The following is an 11293-nucleotide window of genomic DNA, read 5'->3' as shown; positions in this document are numbered from 1 at the left end:
TCCCCTACTGCCAATAGACGCGTCCCGCCGATACAAGGGGGGTGAAATTAGGCAAGTCGAACTAGGATGTTCTTTTTTGAGGTATGGAAGATGATCCAAGCAAGGTAAAATGTACGGAGGCTCGACAAGAATTAATCTCGTGTGTTCCTAGCACATTCTTGACTGCTTTTCATCACTCTGACGCTACAGGAGAATACGAAGACTTTCTCGCACTCTCTGACAATACAGTGTACAGGCCTAGTCTGCATGCTTAGCTACTCTACGCGGCGGCCAGCCCCAAGAGGCCAAGACTCTCCAAGACTTGGCAGCGAAGCCAACGACGTCCCATGGTTTCGTATACCGAAAGATTCACCGTGGTTGGAACGCTGCCAACCTATTTACACGAAGTTGAAAAATCTGAAATTGCTTTTGGAGGCCGAGCTCCATGAAGGGCTCCAAATGCAAAATTCAAAATTCATAAAAAAAATCATATTTTTACATTTCAAAAAATTCTAAAAAAATACAGAGATAGATGAAAGCATGGTTTATAAGTGTGTAAATTTTCAGGACGAAATAAGTTGAAATGAGGTATGTGCAAAAAAGACAAATTTAGGACTTTTTAACCCTGATACTATTCATCCTCACGTACCATAAATTTTTCTTTTTTTGTATTGATCGCATTTTAATGTATTTCATCCTAAAATTTTACACACATACGTCTCACATCCTTGTTTACTTGTATAAAAAAATTAGATTTTCTTGAAACCGAAATTTTTGAATTTTGAGTTTTCCGAAAAAACGGCCTCCAGCCGAAACGCCATTCTCGTGAAAAATTCTCTTTAGATGACTACTGTACTTCTCAGCTGCACCAGCTCTAAACGAGCAAGGTGCTCGACGTTTGCAATTGGGAAACACTAAACACAAGCCGGGATTAATACCCCGTTAAGCGTAACCGCTACGTAACCGTTCATTATGGGGAGCCTTCATTATGCGGTCTTAATCGCCGGAATCATTTCCTTTTTCACTACTTGAAATACGGCGATAATACCATGCGGAGACGCAAGACTCGTTGGCGACACCCATCGTTGACGACGAGGCCACCGTCGCAGCTGCAATGGACGAGGGCGTGGTGGAGATTCTGCTGCGACTCCCACCGAGCGCCCGGCGACGGTTCCGCGTACCACCCGGTGACCGGCAAGTACGCCGTCGTCCATGTCCCGTGCAGCTTCGACCGGCTCTGGGAGTACGACGAGGTGCAGACGTTCACGCTGGGGGAGAAGTCGTGGCGCGATGTGGCGGTGGCCGTGCTTAGGAGCACGAGATGCAGCCTCGCCGTCGGCCTCATGAGCGTCGACGGCTCGACGTATTGGGTCACGGAGGGCACCAAGGTCATGTCGTTCAACCATTAGGACGACTCTGTCATGTTCATCAAGCCACTCCCCAAGCCGGCCAAGCTGGTCGACCTCCGCCTGACGGAGGTGCGCGGGAGGCTGGGCATTGCCGTCACCCACGACACATGGACATTGAAGAACATCGAGGTAGACCCAGCATTATCATCAAGACGAGACACCACCATATGCATCATCTTCAAAAAGCTTACCCTTAATTTGTGGTGCTCGTTTGATCCATGTGTAGGTGTTTGGTTCTAGAGTTTGCAATGTGGGGACACAGGTGGAGCCAATGGTACAACGTGCGGACGAAGATCCCAAGGCCTCGGTGGAACTGGTGGCAGCAAATCGCGCTGCCGCATTTTGTTCATGGTGATTACGTCCTAACGTGTGGTCGGAACCATGATACGAATTCCGAATTTAGTTATGTGTTGTGCAAGCACAGGCCGAGCGATTCGAGGAGGTATCGAGCGGGTGTAGTTCTGATCAGCGAGAGGAACCCAGGGGCGGTAGTCGCCGATGCCAGCTGGGACCGCTCCGATAGGACATTCACCTACGTTGAGACCACGGAGCCACGATAGGCACCTTGTTTATGACGTTATTACGTGGTAAATACCGGGTTCCGCGGAAGGGAGGTGACATGTTCATTTCATTATCCATCATCTTCAACTAAAGTTTTGTGTGATTATATTCTACTAGCACAAATGCCCGTGAGTTGCAACGGCACAGATAATTGTCATGTGCACCAAAATATCCATTGATATGACGGGACAACATCCAAACGGTGCCACCCAACGGTAGCAGGTAGGTGTCCATTAAAATGGCATCACGACACGACAACATCCATCGGTGCAGCAAGGAGGTGCACACGGAGGTCTTGGTGAAATGTATATCGGCGACTCATTAAGTCCCATGCTATACATAAAATACTTTTAGTATGATTTTTACACGATTCACACCAGACAATATAATTTACTCCGTGTTCATACGTCGTAGTACACAAACAAACACCAAATCCAATTTCAGTTAAAACGAACCGAATTTATGGTCTGGTGTCTTCCTAGCACATTGCTATTTGTCTTTTACACTCTGAAACCACAAAGACTTTCTCAACCCTGTCTACAAGGTAGTACAAGCCTAGTGTCCAGGCTAGCTAACACCCTACGAGCCTTCCGAAGACTTCGAAGCTAACCTACGTCCCCTGGCTTCTGTATGTACCAAATGGGGTAAAGTTTGTTTTAAACCCTGAACTCGTACGCGTCGTCGTTTTTAAACCCCAACCTCCAAATCCCGGAAATCGGCACCCTCAACTCTCCAATCCCGGTCAGTTTCGTCCTTGCAGGCGTATCCAAACGGAGGAAGGCTGGGATCGCTGAGTCAGCTATCGTTGTGGGTCCCGCTCGGTCGCTAGAAACGCTAAATGGTCGAGCCAGACCCGCTCGCACCGCTCCTCGCTCACTTCGCCCCCTCGCCCCTTCCCCTTCTCTCCTCCGACGCACCAGCTTCCTCTCCGCGGCGGCAATGGCGACGACACGCGGATGATCGCAGCGAGCTCCGATGTCCACGCCGGCGGCAAAGGAACAGGTGAGTCATCCTCATCATCTGTGATTGATCGGCCGTCTTCGTTTCCTCTTGCGTGTAGTTAGGTTTAGGGTTCTACAGTGGCGGAAGGTGTGGTTTTTTGGTGATTTTGTGGCTTGTTGAATGAAAGGATTTGGGGCCAAATACATATTAATGGACCAATGCCTTAGATGGATTGTAGGTTTAATCGTTTTTTGTAGTATTTTAGTCAGTTTTGTAACTATGATTACTGAAGGTGTCGAATATTGTCTGAAATTAAATGTTGCACTGTAGATTACTAAATGTAGGTGAACCTGATTGCATATATGTGTTTCTGTAGGTTTTTTTAGTCAGTTCATGGATCCAGCAGAGGTTCTCAATGTCAGGTTTCACTATGGAGGGGAGTTCATTCGTATTGGGCCATCTCTTGATTATGTTGGGGGAGATACTGCATTGTCAGAGATACAGAGGGATAAGTTGTCACTGCCAAAGCTTAGAGGATTTTTAGGAGACCATTTGACAGTTAAAGAGAGCATGAAGCTGTATTTTCTTATGCCAGGGAGAGAGATGGTTAATGGACTAGTGTTTCTATACACTGATGAAGGTTGCCTGCAGATGTCAGAGTACATAACAGATGGAGGGGTTGCTGATGTTTTTGTGGAGTATAATGGTGAGCAAGATGAACCAGAGGGAGAAGATAGTGGCTATGATTTTGAAGAAGATGAGCTGAATGACATGGTAAACAATGCTAGTGAGGAAGAACCAGATGCAGTTATCACTGCAGAAGAAGAAGATCATGTTCAGACAATTGTTCAGCAAGTTAATGCAGTAGCAGGGGCAGACATATTGGAACATATCTTAGTTCCTAATGAGGGTGGTGTTGTTACTGAAGTGATACAGAGCCCTGTGAAGAACAATTTCAGAGTTGATGATCTGTCCCAAGTTTCTCAAATAATCAATCCCTCTCAGCCAGTTGTTGCTAGCCAAACTGTAGCTCCAATTGCAGAAGCTGCAAAGCATGGTTCAGATTCTGAAGATTCAGATGATCTTGATTATGTGGCACATACTGATGACAGTGGAGAGGAATCTGAGGTAGTAGAGCTGAGAAAACATGCAAGGAAATTCAAGAAGAAGATGAAAGCTTCAGAAATTTGGTTCTCCAAGGAGTCAACAGGTCCAGTTCCCATAGAGCTAGTTGCTAATGTGGAAGAAGCTGTACAGGACATAGAGTTTGAGTCCTTTGATGAGGATTACAATTATGATGAAGATGAAGATGGTCAGATGGTTAGGAGGAAGAGCCAGTATGTTAGGTTCAATCCAGAGACAGAAATTCCACATTTTAGTTTGCGAATGGTGTTTAGAAGCAAGAACCAATTAGTTAAAGCACTCAAGAGGTATGGGCTAGCTACTAAGAGGAGCATTTCATTTGTAAAATCTGAGGAGCAGAGGGTGAGAGCAAAATGTGACTGGCCTGGTTGCCCCTGGATGTTGTATGGTGCCAAGACAAGTAGATGTTCTAGGTTTCAGGTAATTACCTATGAAGATGAGCACCAGTGTGCACAGAACAAGGAGAACAAGCTTGTTAGTGCTAAGGTGATTGCAAATAGATATGAACACATTATCCTAGCAAATCCAATGTGGAAAATTGACAGCATTAAAGCCACTGTGCTCAAAGATATGTTTGCTGATGTGTCAGTTTCCAAATGCAAGGCAGCAAAGAAAATAGTACTTGACAAACTCATGTGTGGCATGAAAAGTGAGTACACAAAAGTGTTTGACTACCAACTAGAACTGCTAAGGAGCAACCCTGGCAGTACTGTGGCCATTACATTAGATCCCACAGAGCTGTAGAAGAACATTTTTCAACAGTTTTATGTTTGTTTTGATGCTATGAAGAAAGGTTTTAAAGCAGGGTGTAGGAAAGTCATAGGACTGGATGGCTGCTTTTTCAAAGGAGCTTGTCAAGGTGAATTGTTGGCTGCAATTGCAAGGGATGCAAATAATTAGATGTGCCCAATGGCTTGGGCTGTGGTGGAGAAAGAAACCAATGATACCTGGAAGTGGTTTATTGCTCTGTTAATCAAAGACTTGGATATTAATGACCAAGGAGCAGGTTGGGTTTTCATTTCTGATCAGCAGAAGGTAATTCTTTACTTACTTGCTTTACTTGCTTTGCTTGCTTTACATGCTTTACTTGCTTTACTGAAATGGATATCTTATTTAGCAAATATGTAGTTCCTATTTGAAATCATACTTGCTTTACTTTAATGGAAATCTTACTTGCTTTACTTTAAACTAAATCTTACTTGCTTTACTTACTCAAGTAATTAAATATGTAGTGTCTAGCAAACTAAATAAGTCATGTATCACTTTAACAGGGCTAGATTAACAGCATGAGTGACTATTTGCCCAAGGCAGAGCACAGAATGTGTGCCAGGCATATCTATGCCAACTGGAGGAAGAAATACAAGGACCATGAGTACCAAAAGAGATTTTGGGCAATTGCTAAAGCTGCAAACAAAGAAGATTTTAACTACAACAAGGCAAGGCTAGCTTAGCTAACTCCTGATGGTGCAAAGGATATCATGAGGACAGAACCAGTTCATTGGGCTAGGGAATTTTTTCCTACAGGAGCTAACTGTGAATCTGTGGACAATAATCTTTGTGAGTCATTTGACAATGCCATCATAGAATCAAGGTTCTACCCAATTATTTCACAGCAAGAAATGATAAGAAAGAAGATGCTTGTTAGGGTGCAAGAGCAGAGAGCCAAATCAGCAACATGGAAGGGCAAAATTTGCCCAAATGTTTTCAAGAAGCTAAAGGTGAGTATTAGATTGACACAATACATTGAGGTACTCTGGAATGGCAAGGAGGGATTTGATGTGCAGCACATGAAGCGGAGAAATAAGAAGTACACAGTAAATCTTGAAAAGAGGGTATGCACTTGTGGATACTTTCAGCTGGCAGGCCACCCTTGCTGTCATGCTATTGCAACTATTTACAAGAGTGGTAGAAAGGTAGATGACTACATAGACAAGTGTACTGGATTGAGACATTCAATAAGATTTATGAGCATTGTCTCCAGCCTGTTCTAGGAGAAGAAAACTGGCCTATGTCTCAAAACCCTAGGCCAGTTGCACCTGGATACATTGCCATGCCAGGAGCAAGGAAGAAGAACAATGACAGAAGAAGGGAATAGGGTGAAGCTCCAAAGGGAAAGAAAATGAGCAAGCATGGCATACAAATCACTTGTGGATCTTGTGGGCTTAAGGGACACAATAAAAGTGGTTGTAAGAAGAATGTAGATAGAACCCAGAAAACTAAATCATTTGTTGGGAAAAGAGGGAGAAAGCAAAGGGAAACAGAGGTACTAACCTGATCATTGCTATGTTTTTCTTACTTTTGAACTATGCAAATACATAATTAGTTAGCTCTGATCATTCATCTCCTTTGTTTGCAGCAAGCTTAGACTGATGGATCAAAATCATCAGCTCCAACTAGGTCTAAAGCTCCAAGAACTAGAGCTCCATCAACAAGCTTTCAACCTCCTAGAACTATAGCACCAAGCTCTCAACCTAGCACATCAGCATCTCAAGCTCCAAGAACTACAGTGCCTACTAGCTCTAATCATGGTGGAAGCACTACTGCTGGGAGAGGAGCAGGCAGAGGAGCAGCCAGAGGACCAGCCAGAGGATCTGGGAGAGGATCACGCAGAGGACCACCAACAACAGGCTTGGGAAGCTACTTTTATGCTAGTGGCAATTTCTGAAGATGTTTTCCAGCTTATGGATTGGATCTTCAGTAATTGTGCTTTGGATGTAATATTTAGTACTGTTTTCCAGCTTATGAACTTGTGGTTTGGATGTCACTTTTGAACTATGTAGTACTGGCAATGGCTTTTGAACCATGTGATGTTGTCACTCCTTTTGAACCATGTAATGTTGGCACTCTGAACTACTTGTCAACCAAGATATATGCTGTCAAAATTTATGGTGATGTGTCTGAGTAAATGTTCTCTCAATTCTATTTGCATTTAACCATTCCATATGATCTGTCATCGACCATTTGGTACTCATCGACTAGTCATCGACCATTTGGTACTCCTCGACTAGTAATCGACCATTTGGTACTCATCGACTAGTCATCGACCATTTGGTACTATCGACTTGTCATCGACCCTTTGGTACTCATCGACCCATAACGACTAGTCGACTCGAAAACCTTGGGATGCCATTATATATATTATATATACACACATGGTGCCAAAAACACTATATATATGCTGCCAAAAGCCCATTCACGGTAACACTCACAATTTTAATTCACACCATATGTTGCCAAAAGCCCAAAATATCTCTTTCATATTCATTTCAGCCATCACCATATCCAGTACACCATTGAACTACATCACCACAAACCTCTAACTCTACTTAGACATGAGGAAACCAGCAACAAACATAAATAAACCATAAAACAGACACTTGTACATCTACATCTCATCTCTGCTAGCGCATCTAGCTCTAGTTTCTGCTACCAAAGCATTTTTCTTCTCCAATTCCTCTTTCAAAACTGCAACCTCTCCTTCCCTTGACTGGCCAGCAACCTCATCCTCCAGCCTCCACACTTTATCCCGTAGGTCTCCTAGCAATTGACGAAGAAATGGAGTCGTGGGGGTGTCATGCCAGTCGATGAAGCCATGATGTTCAGTTCACACAGAAAATTCAGAGTTTGACACAAGAAAAAACAGAGAAAAAGAGAACAGGTGAGGAATGAAGCATACCAGAGAATCTACGCAGGAATAATATCTCCTACCAGGGTTCACCGGACTCCAGGATATCCACCACGGCGCCTTCCTGCCGCACCGAGCACAAATCACCGGTGGCTCGTAAGCCATTGGCTGCTCCCGATAGGGCACCGGAGACCTTGCGGCTGCTGCGCCTCTCCTTCAGATCCCACCGCCTCGAGAAGCTGATGAATCACCGGAGGAGCAAGACATCGTGGTTGTTCGCCGGGGCGGCGGCGGCACCCTCTCTCTGTCGCTCACGACCCTAGAACGTCGTTCCCCACTGAGAAAGAGAAAGCTGGGAGAGGGGAGGGGGTAATTAAGTCGAAAACCCGGCGGCCCGCAGTGCCACATCACCAAATCCTCCTCTCAGATGCATTAAGGAAGCAAACGATCGGGATTAGAGAGTTGAGGGTGCCGATTTTCGGGATTTGGAGGTTGGGGTTTAAAAACGACGATGCGTACGAGTTCAGGGTTTAAAACAGACTTCACCCTACCAAATGCTACAAAATGCCCACGTTTCAGGTGAAAAAAGAAAGGCAGGAATGAGACCTTCACAACTAGTCCACCTGCCATGGTAAAACATAACAGAAGTGACCACCTGCTACCTCTTGAGCACTGCGTTGGTTTTCCCTTGAAGAGGAAAGGGTGATGCAGTAAAGTAGCGTAAGTATTTCCCTCAGTTTTTGAGAACCAAGGTATCAATCCAGTAGGAGGTCACGCTCAAGTCCCTTGCACCTACACAAACAAATAAGAACCTTGCAACCATCATGATAAAGGGGTTGTCAATCCCTTCACGGTCACTTACGAGAGTGAGATCTGATAGAGATGATAAGATAATATTTTTGGTATTTTTATGATAAAGAGTAAAAGTAAAGAAAGCAAAGCAAACAGTAATGGAAATAACGGGAGATTAATATGATGGAAAATAGACCCGGGGGCCATAGGTTTCACTAGTGGCTTCTCTCAAGATAGCATAAGTATTACGGTGGGTGAACGAATTACTGTCGAGCAATTGATAGAGTTGAGCATAGTTATGAGAATATCTAGGTATGATCATGTATATAGGCATCACGTCCGTGACAAGTAGACCGACTCCTGCCTGCATCTACTACTATTACTCCACACATCGACCGCTATCCAGCATTCATCTAGAGTATTAAGTTCATAAGAACGGAGTAACACTTTAAGCAAGATGACATGATGTAGAGGGATAAACTCATGCAATATGATATAAACCCCATCTTTTTATCCTCGATGGCAACAATACAATACGTGTCGTTTCCCCTACTGTCACTGGGATCGAGCACCGCAAGATTGAACCCAAAGCTAAGCACTTCTCCCATTGCAAGAAAGATCAATCTAGTAGGCCAAACCAAACTGATAATTCGAAAAGACTTGCAAAGATAACAATCATACATAAAAGAATTCAGAGAAGATTCAAATATTGTTCATAGATAATCTTGATCATAAACCCACAATTCATCGGATCTCGACAAACACACCACAAAAGAAGATTACATCAAATAGATCTCCAAGAGAATCAAGGAGAACTTTGTATTGAGATCCAAAGAGAGAGAAGAAGCCATCTAGCTAATAACTATGGACCCGAAGGTCTGAGGTAAATTACTCACACATCATCGGAGAGGCTATCACTACAAAAAAAGACACATCCGTGACATTTTGGGCCGAACAAAAAAAATCTGTCATACTTATGACACTTCTATGACAATAATTCTGACAAAACACGGTATCATCATAGATGTGGTGCGGTCCTACTTCTATGACAAAAAATCATGACAGAAAATGGGCTTTTCGTCCTGGGCGGGCCGGAGACGCAGCTGCATGACATTCTTTGGGCCGTCCATGACGGAAACCGTGGTAGAAGCGAGGGCGAGGAAAATATTGGGGTGTTCCCGGTTAGGGTGGGTGGTCGGGGCCGAGCGATGCGCGTTTCTCTCGTACACGCACGCGCGTGGGTGCGAGGCGTGGGATCTAACTGAACCCGAGCGATTGCACTGCAGGCTACGGGTTACTGAACCCGAGCGATCGGTCGATGCCTGTTAACTGAACCCGATCGAGCTATTCCTTCGCTACTGCTGCTAACTGAAGCCGATCGATGCTGCCTCTGGATGAACAGTGAGTGTTGCTGGGGGGTTTGGATGAACAGTTCCCGGTGGGGGTGGATGAACAGGACCCCGTAGTGTTGCCTCTGGATGAACAGGACCCCGATCGATCGAGCCGGTTGGGGCTGGATGAACAGGACCCCGTGGAGGGCAGGATGAACAGGACCACCCCGTGGAGGGCAGGATGAACAGTAGACGGTGGAGGGCTGGATGAACAGTAGCCCGTGGAGGGGTGGTTGAACAGGAGCCCGTGGAGAGGGCTGGTTGAACGGTGGAGTAGCGCACAGTGGAGGCTGGATGAACAGGAGCCCGTGGATGAACAGTCGCAGGTGGAGGCTGGAGGAGGTCGACGGTGGATGAACAGTAGCCCGTGGAGGCTGGAGGGGATCGACGGTGGAGATGAACATTATCCGTGGAGTCCCGTTTTGCGGTACGCCACACCCCTCCCGATGAACAGGACCCCCGTTTCAACCGTAGCGCTCCAACACAAGTCCGTTTCCTCCGTTTTGCGGTACGCCACACCCCTCCCGATCAACAGGACCCCCGTTTCGACCGTAGGAGGTCCGTTTGCTCCATTTTGCGGTACGCCAGACCCCTCCTGATGAACAGGATCCCGTTTCGAACGTGGCCGGTCGAACACAAGGTCGTTTCCTCCGTTCTGCGGTACGCCAGGCCTCATTTCCATCGATTGTTCCGTCCAAGCCGGTTGGCTCCCACGCGTTCCGTTGCCTCCCAATGAACACGACGCATTCCGTTGCCTCCCCATGAACACGACGACGACGCAGTTTCTCCGTCCCGACCCAGCCATGTACACGAGCCCTGGCCGTACGTACGCGCGAGCAGGCGTTCGAGACCCCGCCCGTATGTACGTGTGTGGTTGTATTTACTTTGTTGCACCCTGGCCGCTATACGTACGTGTACATGCTACGTGTGCGCCTCTTCATCGACCAGTATGTACGTACACATTTGCAACCAGAATGACAACGCTACATACGCTTCGAGCAGGTGGGTCCCGACTGTCAGGCACTTCCTTGCGTGCGAAGATGTAGCTGGTGGGTCCTAGCAGTCAAGGGGCGAATCATTTTTTTTTGCCCGGACGCACTTCCTTGCATGCGAAGATGTAGCTGGTGGGTCCCAGCAGTCAGGGGGAAACGTTTTTTTCGCGAAATACGGTGGCCCGTCCGATGGGTCCCCGCTGTCAGGTGGAGGAATAATTATTTTGCGCGTAATAAGGAGGCACTTCCTTGCTGCGGCCGTGGACCCAGCTATCAGCCTCTCCACGTACAGTCCACGTCCGATGGAAGCCGTTCCTTGACCACATTGACCACGCCGCGCCGAGAGCACCAGGGCGGTGGACGACGGCGAGGCCTAGGAAGGGGACGACACGAAGCCGGGGAAGACGCGGCAGTGGATGCCCACGCGTAGAGGAGTATGAGGGTTCACTGGTTCGCTGC

The sequence above is a fragment of the Aegilops tauschii genome, chromosome 5 (assembly GCF_002575655.3).
Source record: "Aegilops tauschii subsp. strangulata cultivar AL8/78 chromosome 5, Aet v6.0, whole genome shotgun sequence".
Classification (NCBI taxonomy): Eukaryota; Viridiplantae; Streptophyta; class Magnoliopsida; order Poales; family Poaceae; genus Aegilops; species Aegilops tauschii.
The sequence above is the reverse complement of the archived record's forward strand: the minus strand, read 5'-3'. Positions refer to the sequence as shown.